Raw genomic sequence first — 17,500 nt, forward strand, 5'->3', positions numbered from 1 at the left:
GAACATATATATATACATATTATCGTCATCGTTTAATGTCCGTCTTCCATGCATGCATGAGTAGGACGGTTGACAGGAGCCGGCCAAGTAGAAAACAACCCCAGGCTACTGTGTCCGTTTTGGCAGTGTTTTTACGGTTGGATGTCCTTCCTAACACCAACCACTCTTCAGGGTGGACTCAGTGCCTTTTACGTGGCGCTAGCACAGGCGAGGTAAGTTTTGGCATGATTTTTACAGCTGGATGCCCTTCCAAATGCCAATCACTTCACAGTGTGGACTGGATGCTTTTTACGTGGCACCAGCACTGGCAGGGTAACCAAGTAACTCGCAAGAAAGGAATTATGAGAAAGGCAGGGGCATAACAGACTTCTGTAGTTTCTCTCAACGAAATTATCACTCACAAGGCATTGATCAACCTGGTGCTATGACAGAAAACAGTTGATTAAAGTGCTACACTACAGGATTGAACTCGGAACTATAAAGTTGCACCGGCTGTGTGGTAAGTAGCTTGCTTACCAACCACATGGTTCTGGGTTCAGTCCCACTGCGTGGTACCTTGGGCAAGTGTCTTCTACTATAGCCTCGGGCCGACCAAAGCCTTGTGAGTGGATTTGGTAGACGGAAACTGAAAGAAGCTTGTCGTATATATGTTTATATATATATATATATGTGTGTGTGTGTGTGTGTGTGTGTGTGTGTGTGTGTGTGTGTGTGTGTGTGTGTGTGTGTGTGTGTGTGTATGTTTGTGTGTCTGTGTTTGTCCCCCCAACTTCGCTTGACAACCGATGTTGGTGTGTTTACGTCCCCGTAACTTAGCGGTTCGGCAAAAAAGACCGATAGAATAAGTACTAAGCTTACAAAGAATAAGTCCTGGGGTCGATTTGCTCGACTAAAGGCGGTGCTCCAGCATGGCCGCAGTCAAATGACTGAAACAAGTAAAAGAGTATACACGAGTTCCAGTAAAGAAACAGACACTGCTTAAGATACTTGAGCCAAGAATTTAATCAACTTTAGCTGTTGTTTATCCCTAGGTCAGTCTTGATCCAGTAGGCTTATGATCAAACGCATTCCTGTTGTGATCATCCTTTACTTTTCCTTGTCATGGTCCATTTGACCACATTATTCCATGTGTAGTTATTCTTAAGAGGGAGGGAGAGAGAAAGACAGAGACAGACAGACAGACAGACAGAGAAAGATGTATATATACATTCGCTGATGACTCTAAGCTCCAAAAAACTATCAACGAAGAAGAAGACCGAACTGAACTCCAGTCTGATTTACATGCTGTGAGTCAATGGGTAGGCAAAAACAAAATGCAACTAAAGAGGGAAAATTTGAGCTGAGGCATTTTGGAAGAAAGACTATGCTAAAACAGCCATACTCACTTCCTTCAGGGGAACCACTTACAGCATCTAATAATATCAGAGACCTGAGAGTAGTTGTTGATAACAGTCTCAGCTGGAGTACCCACATCAACAATAAGCTCGATATAGCTCGTATGATGAGCTCCTGGATCTTTCCGGTCCAGACAACAAGGTGTCAGTGTCATCATTCCTCTTTTCTCCTCCTTTGTACGGCCACACCTTGAATACTGCTACCTGCTGTGGTCTACCCATACAAAACAAAACATTTCGAAAATTGAATCACTCCGGTGATCATTCACTAAGGGGATGACTGATCTCAATTATTGGGACCGCCTTAAAACATTGAAATTCTATTCTTTCCAGCGCCGCCGTGAGCGATACATCATTTGTACGATGTGGACAATATACCACCAGCATTGCCCACACGAGCTCAATATTGGCTTCAAAATTCAGCCAAAGCTAGGACCACGGGCCAAATGTCCCCTACACAATTCAGAATCACAACACATAAATACACTGCAACACAATTTCTTTTAATAAAATTTAATATTTGATATGTGTTTGTATATGTATGCGTATGATGTATATATATATATATATATATATATATATATATATATATATATATATATATATATATACGCATATTGAAAGCAAGAAAGAGGAGAAATATTGATGTATAAACAATTTATTTGTATGATAGAAAGATATTGAATTTTTTTGTAATAACAACACAAATAAGTTGTACAATTCTAAAAGAAATGGCAGATGCGAAAAACCTACATATGTGTTTCGATTCATGCCCCTATGTGATACGTAATTCTAAGCATTTGGTCATATGCTAAGAATTGGTATCATTTTCAACTATATGGGGCAGAATCTCATCAGGTTTTTAATAGCTTTTTAAGAGTTTTTTGTATGCGTCCTTTCAAGAAATATGTTAACCTTTGTTCTATAAGTTCTTAAAACACTGACGAGATTCTGTCCTATATAGTTGAAAATGATACCTATTTTTAGCATATGACCAAATGCTTAGAATTACGTATCACCTAAGAGCATGAATCGAAACATATATGTAGGTTTTTCGCATCTGCCATTTCTTTTAGAGCTCTACAACTTGTAATTTATTTGTATTGTTAGTATATAAAAAATTTCAACAATTTTATATCATACAAATAAATTATTTATACATCCATATTTCTCCATTTTCTTTCTTTCAATATTAATAATATGTATTACAATAATAATCCCTAATATATCATCGAGACTTTCTCCTTATATAATAGTGATTAACCAGTGGAATTTTGGGGGTTATTTAATCCCTAAAGTGGATCTAACACCCTCGAATTGACTGTATACAAAGGCATACATACATACATACATACATATATATATATATATATATATATATATATGTTGGTCATTATCAATAGAAGGTAGCAGAATCTTAGAGGTTTTAATATATTGTTATCTTTTCAGTTGTATTATCAAACTTTGCGTCAAAACCTGTCTTCTGTCTTAGTGGAATTATGTCAAAATGTAAAACACGTTAGCTATTGTCGTCTTATAATGTGAATATTGCCTAACTTAGGACAAAGAGTGTAATTTCTGGCCTCTGTCTCTTCGAGCAACGATAAAATAATACCAACTTTTTACTCTGCAGCCGCATATTGCTTATATTCACTTTTATCATTTCCATTGGGTCTTTTTATTAGTGATGTTGTTCTTTTTCAGTTATAAGATTCCCCCTGGTGCTAAACATTTTGTGGTGCCCTCTAATGTACTACTCGATCTGCTATAAGTATCAACCAAATCTTTCTCGAATACTTTTCCAAAAAAACAAAAGACATATTAAATAACGTTGGCATAATTACAATGCTAGAAAACAAATTAAATTGGATTGATAAAACTGATTGGTAAAATTGAGTAGCAAAACTGATTGGCAAAACTGATTGGCGAAACCAATTGGTAAAACTGATTGGTAAAACTCAATATCAATTTGTAATCTCCAAAGAATCGAAATTTTTTTAAAGCTATGTATTATATTAAAATAAGAAAGACAATCAAAATATATAATCATTGAGTCCCTATGTATGAGAATTGAACATTTTGGTCAAGTCTGTGGCGTCTTTATTCACAGTTTTGCTCAATATATTTTGATCTGATGCTAAACACCACCAACCAGAAAATGTTTCGTTTCTTCCTTTTCAGAAGCGAACCACTCTAAAATCCACTCATTGCTCATATCTTCCACACTGACAATCAATCTGTAGTAGTTAAACCTGAACATCAGCCAAGTACACACACACACACACACACACACACACACACACACACACACACACACACACACACACACACACACACACACATATAGAGAGAGAGGTGGGGACAGACCAACAGACATAGATAGATAGATAGATAGATAGATAGATAGATAGATAGATAGACAGACAGACAGACAGACAGACAGACAGACAAATATTTCTACATCCAATAGACAGCCAGATGACTTCATTCATCTCTGGTCACAATGCGCTTCCATTCTTCCTTCGATTGCGCCCTTCTCTTCCAATAGGCTCGAAGTTTTTACAGTATCATCTTTCCATGGCCTTAGAGATCTCCCGAGACGTGTCTTCTGATCTCTTGGATATCACTCGACAACTGCACGGACCCACTTGCTGTCTGTTGCCTTTGCTGTACGTCTGGCCCCACGGAATTCGGGAGCTTGTGTTTTTAGTGTTTCTCAGTCACATCGCTCATTTTACTCCCCTCACGATTTATCTCGTTTCGGATATGCTCCGCAATAAAATCACTAGTACGGCGCTTTCCATGATCACCTGTGTTGTATCAAGTGAATGATCTTCCTTCTTCGTAATTTCCCATGTCTTACTTATGTATAAGAGGTCATGTAGGATTGAGCAAGTGAAACGATTGTCAAATAGGGCTAAATCCATCTGTGCCTTGAGCACGTTTTAAATCGACGCAAACGCCTTCGTTTCTGGTGTGACATGAGCAGATTTGGTTACTATATTTAGCATGTCAGTAGACTGCACGGAGGCGACTCTTTCATTAACACGTATAAATTATACACATATGAGGTGGACACAATTGATTATATCTCTTACCTATCAAAAGATATTCTGTATAATATGGCAGTTAATATGTATGAGAGAAAAACAAACATCGAAAGGAGCATCTTACTGAATATTCATACCCTATCTTTACTTTTAAATATTTCGAAAGAGCTGAAAGAAAGAAAGAAAAAATAATCTATTGTTAGTGGAAAATCGTACTAGGAATAAATTGGCATTCATTGTAGTCAATTATTTTTACTAAAAATGAAAGAAAAACATTGGCTCCCTGTCTACACAAAATAAAACATTATCACTCATATGAACTTGATTATCACGCGGTCTTTGATGCTGATATTGTAGTTATTGTTAATTTTGTTTCAAACAAACGAAATTGATTCTCATATTATCTGATAAAGTGAGCGCTCTTTAAATAGTAAAAAGCCCCGTATACATGTAATGTAAATGTGTGTTAGAAGATAACATATTCAATGTAGCGGTCCAAAAGAAAAATGTTTAATTTTACGGACACAATTATTGCTGCGCAGTTAAAAGGTTCACTTCGCAGATGTATCGATTCAGGTTCGATACAAATACGCAATACCTACGGAAAGTGTTTGCTGTCATGGTCTCAGGTTGACCAAAACCTTGTGAATAAAGTTTTCAGGTCGAAACTGTTTGGAAGCCATCGGATGGATTAACTGTGGCATATTAAATGTCATCTGGTTTAATACCACTGTCTGGTCCTTGAGTGTCATTAGCGGCGTACATTCTGTTGGAATCATTCAGACCAGGTCTCCAACCAGTTATCGAGATCCTCTGACGAATGTATAACACTGTAATGAAAAGAATTATCAATGCTAATGATAATGTATGTTAACAGAAGCAAGGGAGATAACTGCAAAATCCTTGTAATTCATTACTATACAGCAAGCGACACATTATTTAATTAGGTATCTCTCTGTCAACAACAACTTTGAACAACAAATTGAAATAGGTCTCTGCTTACTGGTATACAATTGATGTATAATGATTAACGGGATATGTTGTTGCTTAATCCCTTCTGTCATCAGATGCGTCTTCAACCGTCTCAAATAGTAGTGTGTTGTTTGAAGGAAATTTAGCTGTTATCTTCAGCGGTCGAACGTCTACATTGGAACCCCCTTATTAATTCCATGTAACTAGTTTGGCTACCTGATGTGACATCCTTGATGACTTGTGACGAGTACGATTGATCAAGGCGGGGCTGATTGGTGTGGTAGGTTTAATGTTCTAGCGGGTGTCAGAGTGTACAGTGTGATATCTTCCATAACGTGGTTGGTGTCGCATAAATAGCATGGTTGGTATATTTAATATGGTCAGTATAATATTGTTAAAGTGTTGCTGTGATTGATATTCTGTCATCTTTTAAATATTCTACAAAAAATTTTCATTAAATCAACTGAAACAACAAACATTTTCTTCTCATTGTAACCAACTTCTCTGATTGGCTCTTCTGTAAAAAAAACAATTGGATGCTATATAAAGGAGTCAGCTAATCAGAGAAGTTACTTGACTGTTTATAAACTTTTATAGAAGAATTTCCTATCAATATCCAATTATTGTAAACTTTTGTTCCAACGAATAAATGATATTTATCTCAAATGCGAGTTATAGTCTAATTCCATTTCCATCTTAATGCTATTCTCAGGCAGCGATTTGGTAACGTCGTTAAAGCTTCGGATATAATGCCTCACGGTATTTGTTCCGATTCCCTACATTCTGAGTTTGAATCCTGCTGTAGTCAACCTTACCTTTTATTTTGGGATCGATAAAAAAAACAACTAATCCCGGGTCGTGTATTATCGGAAATGTAAGAACGTTGGACTAGATGCTCTTGCAATATTCGTTCCGTTTCTCTGAGTTCTGAGTCCAAATCCTATCATGTCTTTTATGAGTGTTCAGCCAAAACCGTCATCTGGTTCAATAACACATTCTTCTGAAGTTGATAAAATAAAATTCCTGTGCTTTTGTCTTTGCAATTAATTCTATTTTCTTTGCAGCAGCAGTTGGCGAATTTCCTTCAACTTGGTCAATCTGGTAGGTATCTAAGAGATCAGTAGTGAATTTTTTGCTCTCTTTCAGAATAGAGTGAAGTTTTTTCGGTCTTTCATATTTTTCAACAAGTTTCAACATCCAATCGTTGGTTGTTTTAAGGTATTTGGCCAGTCCGATTGTGGTGGTTTTGTACGTAAGTTCAAGCTGAATCAAGCCTCGACCTCCCTGAGCTTTGGGAAGGTAAAGACGATCCACGTCTGCCTTTGGATGGTGCATCTTATTACAAGTCAGTAGCTTGCGGATTTTTCTATCAATTTTGACTATTTCACTGGTATTCCAGTTAAGCACATTGAAGCTATAAAGAACAACTGGAACTGCTAAGGAATTTATGGCTAACACATTATTATTATTATTATTATTATTATTATTATTATTATTATTATTATTATTATTATTATTATTATTATTATTATTATTATTGAGTGAGAGAGCAGTGAATGCCAGCAAAGTGACACTGGGGTAAAATATACGAAGCCCATTATACCCATCATAACTGCCCGTCTGATAAGGGTACACCAGGCACATGTATCACAACCACATGTGCGTGACATGGTGATCTCATATCAAGATAAACAGCGCATGACCTCGCAGGTAGGGGCCCAGTTAGAATTTTCTTCAGGTCGAGTGGCCCATCCCGCTCAAAAGGTCTCTGAATAAGGTTTCTTTAAGGATGTTGAGCAAAACACCCATGTTTCCAAAGGTGAATTATTCAAACCCCAAAGAATTCCTCTCAACACATGGCTATGATGCTCCCCCACTACTTCTGCTTATGATCAGAGATGCACATATCGTCAGCCACCAAGGGACATGCTCAACTGGTTAAGGTCAAACAACTGACAAGCAAATCTGTGATATTAAGCAGAATATTTGCTGTAGCCCATCTTTTATACCAAGACAAAACAATGTTCATGATAACACTTCCAATCAATTAAGATCAGAAGCTATGAGAGTCACTGCCTGGTACTGCATCCGGGCATTTATTATTATTATTATTATTATTATTATTATTATTATTATTATTATTATTATTATTATTATTATTATTATTATTATTATTGTTCAGTAGTTTTATTTTTATAACGTGCTTTCACTTCACTACCGAGTGCAGCTCTGTGTACCTTGGGTATGTGCTGTGGTTTGCTGTGATACTCTTATGGTTACTGTATTGAAAGTGTTTTGCGTAGGATGTGTGCAGTGCCCAGTAGTGCAATTTTCTGTATGTTATATATATTTGTAAGTCCTGGTGTTTTTGTTATGTATTTGTCTGAATATTTTTTTATTAAACCTAAGGCACCTACTATGATAGGAATTGTTTCTGTTTTTAGATTCCACATTCGAGTTACCTCTATTTCCAGGTCTTTGCATTTTGAAAGTTACTCCATTTCTTTTAGAGAAACGTTGTCATCTGCTGGTGACTATACAAATGCATCGCAGATAGACGCTGGGTTAGTTGGTCGAAACTTCGAAGTCACTGTGAACAACATCCTTGTAGAAGAATAATGTGTGTGTGCTGTGTACACACACAAACGCGCGCGCACATACGTACATACATACACACACACACACACACAAGACATGCACACATGATATATATCAAAATATATAAGTGTGTGCGCACGTGTGTTTGCGTCTGCGTGTGTGTTTGCGTGTATGTGCGTCTGTGTGTGTGCGTTTGTGTATGTGAGTTTGCATGTGTGTATGTGAGTTTGCATTTGTGTATGTGAGTTTGCATGTCGATGTGTGTGCATGTGTGTGTTTGCGTGTGTGTGTGCTTGTGTATGTTTGTGTGTGTGTATGTGTGCGTTCGCGTGCACGTGTCTGAGTCTATTATTCGTACTTATTTCATTGATCCTTGGAAGATGATAGACGAAATTTACACCACTTCAAAATAGGAACAAAGTTTGTAATAAAATTAACTAAAAACCATCAACTGTTTTGTCTAACTCTCTTGACAAAAACGACCACCACCTATTAATGTAGGAAGTCAAGATACTAAAACACATTAGTCGTATTAAATAAAACGTACCTGTCAATTCACTGAAAGCGTAGAACGAAGCGCTAAAGGTGCTGCCATATGGACTTCACCGAACGAAGGACTGTATTACACCTGTATTTATACAAACTTCGAAATACCATTTCAATTCAGGGCCGAACAGAGCCGTCATATTTTATATCCTGTTATAATATGAGTAAGAGATTATAAAGAAGAATGAGGTGAATAATAAATTCTTTTGTTATGATTCTGGTAAATACGTTTTTATTTTATTAGAACATCTTTTTCACAATAGAATTTCTTAGTCAGCAAAATAAACCTCGAACACGGATTTGATTAATCACTGTCAATGTCCGCATTCCTATTCCTAAACGGATTAAAGTGGTTTCTCTTTTATTATAATTTTGTTGTAAAGGCGGTAAGATTGCTAGAATCATTAGCGGTGGACAAAGTACTTTGCGCTATTTTCTCACTCCCTTTTCATTTTGCGAATTTAAATTTTGCTGAAATTTGGTTTCATTTTTCATACCAGTAAATATAATACAATAATGTCCCAGTCATGAACTGGGGTCAAACTAATCAACGAAATCATATTCTTGGCCTTGTGTTTCTTGTTTAACTCTGTCAGTACTAATCCAAGAAGCACAGACTCAAAATGTCCCACTCGTGTGTGTGTGTGTGTGTGTGTGTGTGTGTGTGTGTGTGTGTGTGTGTGTGTGTGTGTACATGAATATGTGTATATCTGGCTATAGATATTTAATAATTTGTTTATATATGGGAAGATGTATGCATACTTATATGTGAAAGTCTTTGTGTTGATATGACGGTGCATATATCTGAACGGATTTATATCTAGATATGTATAAGCGAGTGTATATATATATATATATATAGCTGTATGGGTTGTATGCATATATATATACATGCTGATGTAGATAATATGGGTATCTGTGTGGATGTATAGCTGTGTATGAGTATGTATATGTATATATATATATATATATATATATATATATTTGTGTGTGTGTGTGTGTGTGTGACTGTGCGTATATATATATAAATGTATATGTGTGCGTGGATGTATATGTGCATGGGTGTATATATATATGTGTGTATATATATATATATATAGATATATATATATATATATATGTGTGTGTGTGTGTGTGTGTGTGTATGTATGTATGTATGTATGTATATGCGTGTCTATGGGTATGTATGTATATGTGTTTGTATATGGGTATATGTATATATGTACCCACATAGCTGCCCATAATATGTATATAAAAGTAGATATAGAATATTTATCACGTATAATTGATTGTTCAGCTCGTTATTCTTATTTGGGGTATTTCATTTATATTGATATTACTTTGATTTGAAGTGTCTATAGACTTTATTTTTATATGTCTATATAGAGTTACCTTCGTTTTACCTTTGTGTATGTGTATTGATATGTTTATATAGATGTGTGTGTGTGAGAGAGAGTGAATGAATAATGTGCTATATATATGAGGATATAGTGCATTTATCTCATTTAAAATATATAAATGTATATATTGATATATATATATATATATATATAAAATCAAAACAAAAATTGGAACAAGAACGTAACAGGCGACAATAAAACATTGGGACAGTAGGTGATACAAAGAGGGACGGGAAAAAATAAGGACGGGGCATTCCGAGCTTTCAGTCTTCAGTCGAGAAGCAGATCGATCATCTTCGGCCGGTTAATCTCGTGACTGCTCTAATCTGGCCGGCCCCAAGGAAATCTAAGCTAAGAGCACTAGATTCTTTGGAAGAAAGCAAGCGAATGTATACGAAAACAAGGACGAAAAAAAAAACGGAGAATTGGTACACAATTACAATACAAACAACAGGACATTAACAACAGGTGTCTTTCGACTAAGGACGAATTAAATTAAGCTGACGTGTGTGGAAGTGAACTCTTACGTCAGGAACAGAGAAGCTGAAGGTGATGGGAAGAAATAAAAGAGATGCTACAGGGATGGTAGTCGAACTAAGAAAGGTTTGCTGGAACACCGGTCACGTGGATGGAGAGGAGGGAGGTATTGGGTAGAGGGATTGAAAAATTAAGGAGGGACAAGAAGGAGAGAAAAAAAGGAAAGGAACAGACTGAGGTAAAGGAGGAGGGAAAGTCATAAGAATGGAGTGCCAGTGTATATATATATGTGTATTGATGTATTTATGTATAAGTGTGTATATGCGTGCATAAAAATATATATATATATATATATATATATATATATATATATATATACATACTTACATATATATATATATATATATATATATATATATATATATATATACGTACTTACACACACACACATATATATATATATATATATATATATATATATATATATATATATATATATATATATATATATATATATATATGTATATATATATATATATATATATATATATATATATATATATATGTAAGTATGTATATATATATATACATGTATATGTATATGTGTTTGTATATGTATGTGTGTTTGTATATATGTGTGTATATATATATATATATATATATATATATATATATATATATATATATATATATAAATTCAACTTACGATGAAAGTAAACAAAGTTTGTTTTAGAAGCGTTGAGATGTATTGAAAGATAGAGAAATAAAAAAATTTTATTCTCAAACGCGTGATAATGCTACCGGCCAGGCCGGTAACGTATTTTTCTGCAATGTATGGATAGTTTATCCTGATCACGCTATTTATTACCATTATCAGGCGTTTGAGAATAAATAAAGTAAAATAAAGCAAAATATAAACAAGAAAACTATGCATATAACAGTCGAAGGCTTTTTTTAAAAAGACGTAGGGATCTATACAATATTCTTGCAATGCCAAGTAAATCATGTATAATGCGGTACAAATCCAAAAGTGAAATTGCAAACTGATTTCAAGGAGTCTACACAAGTAGGAAGATACAGCTGAAAAAGATGGAACTTTACCCATTGGAGTTTTCTCCAAAAAATATATCTATCCCTGCACAGGAGCAATATCTTAAAAGTCTTATAGAGAAAACAGAAGTGTTTGTTCGAAGATTGAGATGGAAATCTTTCTTCTTTGATACTAAAACTGTCCGATGAATGGGAACGTGAAACTCCGAGTAACAGTTTTTTTGTTATATTTCTGTTGCTTTTAAATAAAGCATATTACTCTACCTCTGGTATTTGAGTACTCTTTTTTCCACCTTGTTGCACATTTATGTGCTTACTCTGGTGTGTGTATATATATATATATATATATATATAAAGAGAGAGAGAGAGACTGATAGATAGATAGATAGATAGATAGATAGATAGATAGATAGATAGATAGATAGATAGATAGATAGATAGATTGATAGATAGACAGACATGTATGTATTTATGCATGTATGTGTATATGTGTGTACTTATGTATGTATATATGTATATGCTTGGGCAATGTGTGCACAAGTATCAGATTAACAACTCGCCTGAGTGCGTACAATATGATTTCATCGGACTGCACGAGTCTCAAAGTCGTGCAAAGCCTCAAGACCTGTTAACGTACACCGACTGCATTTTCACACTTGTATAGAACTGTGAGCAGCTAACAAAATGTTAGATACCAGGTGCTCAATCCTAGTTGTCGCTTGAGCTAGGACGGCAGCCCCATCGAAAAAATGTGCTATGCCAAGATATGTCTGACAAAGAGTGACCATCTGTACTTGATATTTCAAACATAACTTCCTCTTCCTCTCAACTCTTATTTGGTTGAGTCACACTTCTCATAAAAATGTCTTATTTCTTATCAATCTAGTGGTTTAGCTTGAACCAAAACCCAGGCACCTCAACTGGATTGTAGATCCATGACCCTCAATGTTGACCAACATGAACTCGCCGTTCCAAACTTCAACTTATGAAACCAACCGCTCGCTCTCGTTAACGCTTGCCATCACACCTTACCACTTCGTATTCCTTTAGCTTGACACCGATCACCTCATTTACCATAGAGTTCAGAACAACCATAGTTGCGTCGTCCACTGTGACTGCTAGTGCCATTCGTCTCTTCTTCATCGCCGCACGGTTGAGATAGTTTTCATGATGCTAAATCAATTAGATACTAATTTCATTTCCTTTTTTATTGATATACATAATGGAGGGAGGCATAGCTGTATGGTAAGAACATTGCTTCCTTACCACATGGTTTTGGACTAAATCCCAAAGCGTGACACTTTGGTCAAATGTGTTCTTCTGCAGCCCCAGGTTAACCAAAGTCTGGAGAGTGAGTTTGGTTGAGCGAAACTGAATGAAGCCCTACTATATATATATATATATATATATATATATATATATATATATATATATATATATATATATACTATATCATATATTATATATGTACGTGTGTGTGTGTGTGTGTGTGTGTGTGTGTGTGTTTGTGTGTGTGTTTGTGTGTGTGTGTGTGTGTGTGTGTGTGTGTGTGTGTGTGCGTCCGTGCATTTTTCGTGTATTGAGGTAGACTTGTTTGACTAAAACATTTCAAGGTGGCAGCCCAGGATGGCTGCAGTCCAATGACTGAAACAAATAAACCTTTATGAAGTACTTTATTTTGTGATAAATTTGTTTAGAGAGCAATAACGAAGACAACAGAAAGATATGATAAAATAATTCATGTTTATTTCAATAAAATTTACTCTTTACAAATGTCTTGGAATTAATACTTAAACATCATTGACGTTATTGAAATATAGTTGATTCCAATTCCAGAATATTCCATCAAACTCAATTACTAATCGAATATTGTTATTGTAGTTACACTTATTGATATATTGATTTATTAAACAATAGTATGTGGGAGTAGGTGTTTTTGTCTACTTATTTCTTTATCGTTATCATAATGGGGGACTATGTTTGCGATGTTTTAGTAGCTGGCGTAAAAGTGATGGCGCAAGAAAATATGCTACTTGATCGCTCGCATGAGAATTCGGCCATTCTTTCATTTTATACCCGGTGCGGGGCTACTGCAACAACATCAGCAGGGGCTGCGTCTGCGGCAGCAGCTGCCAGGTGTGCCTCTGCTGCGGGAACTTTTAGCGCGGCGGCTTCTACAGCGGCAGGTGCCGCAGCAACTGTTGCAGGTACCTTTGCAGCAGCAGAGCAATTATATGCTGAAATATGAAATGTTGGAAGGTTAGAATGAATAAAACAGATGTATAAATACTGATTACGGTTTTTTTAGCGCAAAGTTAGAAATTCCGAATGAAGGGTAAGTCGATTAGATCGACTCCACTGCTCAAATGTTACTTATTTTATCGACCCCGAAGTAATGAGAGGCAAATCGACATCGGCGAAATTTGAACTCAGAACACAAGTACTGATGTAGTGTGACTAAGCATTGAGCCCGACATGCAAACGATTCTGCCAGCTCACCCCCTTTAATTTGTATTCATAATGATTCCAATTATTGGCACAAGGCCAGCAATTTCGGGGGGAAGAAGTAAATCAATTACATTGACCCCAGTGCTCAAGTGGTACTGTTTTATCGACTCCGAAAGGATGAAAGGCAAAGTGGACCTCGACGGAATTACTTTACAGAACGTAGAGACGGTTAAAATACCGCTAAGCTTTGTGACCGACATGCTAGCGATTTTCCTAGGTCACCTTTATATGACATTTATATAAATGTTAATATTCATTGAGAGCGATGAGTACTGGGTTGGATGTACTTGACTTACTCCAACGCCTTGAGCCAAAATTTAGAACTAATATTAATACATATGTAAAGACAGATTCGTAATTGAATTTAATCTTAGGTATGCATTATCATGGCATACCAGAAAATGGTTATTACAGTATTTGTATATAGTCATAGACTGGTGATTTGACATTTCGCCAGAAAAATGGCAAAATATCTGTATCCGGTACTCATAAATGGAATTGGAAGCTAGTTGTCTCGCTTGTTTATGACTTTCAGGTGTTTTAACATCCAAAGTGCTGTTCGACAGCGAGAGAGCAAAACACATAAGTTGAGCAAGTGAGCAGCATATTTTTTACATTAGCGTGGTTTTGGGTTCACTCCTAGTGTACAGTATCTCGGTCAAGTGTCTCCTAGCATAGCTAACCGATGGCTTAGATAGATAGATAGATAGATAGATAGATAGATAGATAGATAGATAGATAGATAGATAGATAGATAGATACATAGAGAGAGTGAGAAAGAGACAGTGAGATTTATACATATATATATATATATATATATATATATATATATATATATATATATATATATATATATATATATATACATACATAATTATATATATATATATATATATATATATATATATATATATTCTTACATACATACATATATATATATATATATATATATATATATATATATATATATATATGAGAATTTACGAAAAAAAACAACAGACGAAGACAGGTGGTGTAAACAACAAATGGATGTATTAGTATAACGCTCGGGAATAGAGAAAGTCTTTAACGTTTCGAGCCTACGCTCTTCAACAGAAAGGAGCACAGAAATATATATATATAATATATATATATATATATATATATATATATATATATATATATATATATATATATATATATATATATATATATATATATATATATATATATATATATATATCTATGTGAGCGTGGATATATGTGCGCCTATGTATGTATGTTTATATGTATGTACGTATGTATGTACATGTATACATTGTTGTTTGGAAGTATAAATTATGTATATCCAAACAATTATTCCTTCATAGTAATATCCAATACTGCGTTATATAAAGCTAAATGGTGTATTCATACTCACCAACTGCAAACAGGCAAAGCATAGCAAACAAAAGAGATATAGTGGTCTTCATTATTGGTTATCTATAGAAAATAATAGCGATCACAGTAAATATTTTCTTACTACATCAAAATAATAAAGAAAAAAACGCTCCAATTATTAGTTTATGTTTAATGTTGTTGTTGTTATCGCAGATTATCCCAAACCAGGCTTGGTTTGCTCCAGCTGTAATAATCATTTCTATTATAGGCATAAGATCTGAATGTTTGTGAGAGGTGAACTTCATTACATTGATCCCTGTGCTGAATATTTTATCGACTCCGAAAGAATGAAAGTCAAAGTCGACCTCAGCGGAATTTGAACTCAGTACGTGATGCCAGAAAAAAATACAGTTTAGTATTCTGTCTGGTTACTTATGATTCTGCCAACCTGATGCTTCCTCAAGAGTAGTAACCGTAACATTTTATTCTAGACTTCTTGTACATAGTACTACGCAAATTTAAGTTTTTTTCCAAGCCTGTAGGTGTTTATCTTTTGTCAGGTAGCCACAAGGTATGACAGTACTTTTGTTTCTTTTGGTATTGTTGGATTTATTCCTTTTGCTTTGGCAATACAAAGGTCAAAGGTATAAAGTTCTACATGCCTGAATAAGTTCTAAGTAATAACATAACCCCAAATTTCATCAATAAAAATATTTCCCCAAAACAGACAGTAGGAACCTAATTATCACCTCACACAAACCGACACATCCAGAGATAATTTCAATTCAACAGAGACTATGTGAAGGCAAGACTCACTCAAATGCATCGCAGTTCGACGATGGGTTAGCTGGTCGAAACTTCGAAGTCACTGTGAACAACATTCTTGTAGAAGAAATACACATTAGTCGTATTACACATTAGTCGTATTAAATAAAACGTATACACATTAGTCGTATTAAATAAAACGTACCTGTCAATTCACTGAAAGCGTAGAACGAAGCGCTAAAGGTGCTGCGATATGGTCTTCACCGAACGAAGGACTGTATTGCTGCAGAAACTATCCACCTGTATTTATATAAACTTGGAAATACGTTTTCAATTCAGGGCCGAACACAACCGTAATATTTTATATCCTGTTATGATATGAGTAAGAGATTATAAACAAGGTAATAATGGGGTCAATGATAAATTCTATTGTTTTGATTCTGGTAAATATGTTTTTCAATTGTATTTAAAATGTTTTTAACTTTATTGGAACATCCTTTTCACAATAGAATTTCATAGTCACCTAAAAAACACGGATTTGATTAATCACTGTCAATGTCCGCATTCCTATTCCTAAACGGATTAAAGTGGTTTCTCTTTTATTATAATTTTGTTGTAAAGGCGGTAAGATTGCTAGAATCATTAGCGGTGGACAAAGTACTTTGCGCTATTTTCTCACTCCCTTTTCATTTTGCGAATTTAAATTTTGCTGAAATTTGGTTTCATTTTTCATACCAGTAAATATAATACAATAATGTCCCAGTCATGAACTGGGGTCAACTAATCAACGAAATCATATTCTTGGCCTTGTGTTTCTTGTTTAACTCTGTCAGTACTAATCCAAGAAGCACAGACTCAAAATGTCCCACTCGTGTGTGTGTGTGTGTGTGTGTGTGTGTGTGTGTGTGTGTGTGTGTACATGAATATGTGTATATCTGGCTATAGATATTTAATAATTTGTTTATATATGGGAAGATGTATGCATACTTATATGTGAAAGTCTTTCTGTTGATATGACGGTGCATATATCTGAACGGATTTATATCTAGATATGTATAAGCGAGTGTATATATATATATATATATAGCTGTATGGGTTGTATGCATATATATATACATGCTGATGTAGATAATATGGGTATCTGTGTGGATGTATAGCTGTGTATGAGTATGTATATGTATATATATATATATATATATATATATATATATATATATATATATATATATATATATATATATATATATTTGTGTGTGTGTGTGTGTGTGTGACTGTGCGTATATATATATAAATGTATATGTGTGCGTGGATGTATATGTGCATGGGTGTATATATATATGTGTGTATATATATATATATATAGATATATATATATATATAT

At 34.8% G+C, this 17,500-nt stretch overlaps 1 long non-coding RNA gene across 1 annotated transcript; it reads right to left on the minus strand.

Annotated features, from left to right (window-relative positions):
• Nucleotides 1-13,211: 13,211 nt before the first annotated feature.
• LOC149133989 (uncharacterized) lies at nucleotides 13,212-16,464 on the minus strand. Its single transcript, XR_016243056.1, has 3 exons — nucleotides 16,325-16,464; nucleotides 15,395-15,456; nucleotides 13,212-13,724 (listed from the first exon to the last, which is right to left on the minus strand). It is a non-coding gene; the product is annotated as an uncharacterized LOC149133989 (long non-coding RNA).
• Between the last annotated feature and the right edge of the window lie 1,036 nt (nucleotides 16,465-17,500).

The sequence above is a fragment of the Octopus bimaculoides genome, chromosome 9 (assembly GCF_046866305.1).
Source record: "Octopus bimaculoides isolate indiv1 chromosome 9, ASM4686630v1, whole genome shotgun sequence".
In the NCBI taxonomy this organism is placed as follows: Eukaryota; Metazoa; Mollusca; class Cephalopoda; order Octopoda; family Octopodidae; genus Octopus; species Octopus bimaculoides.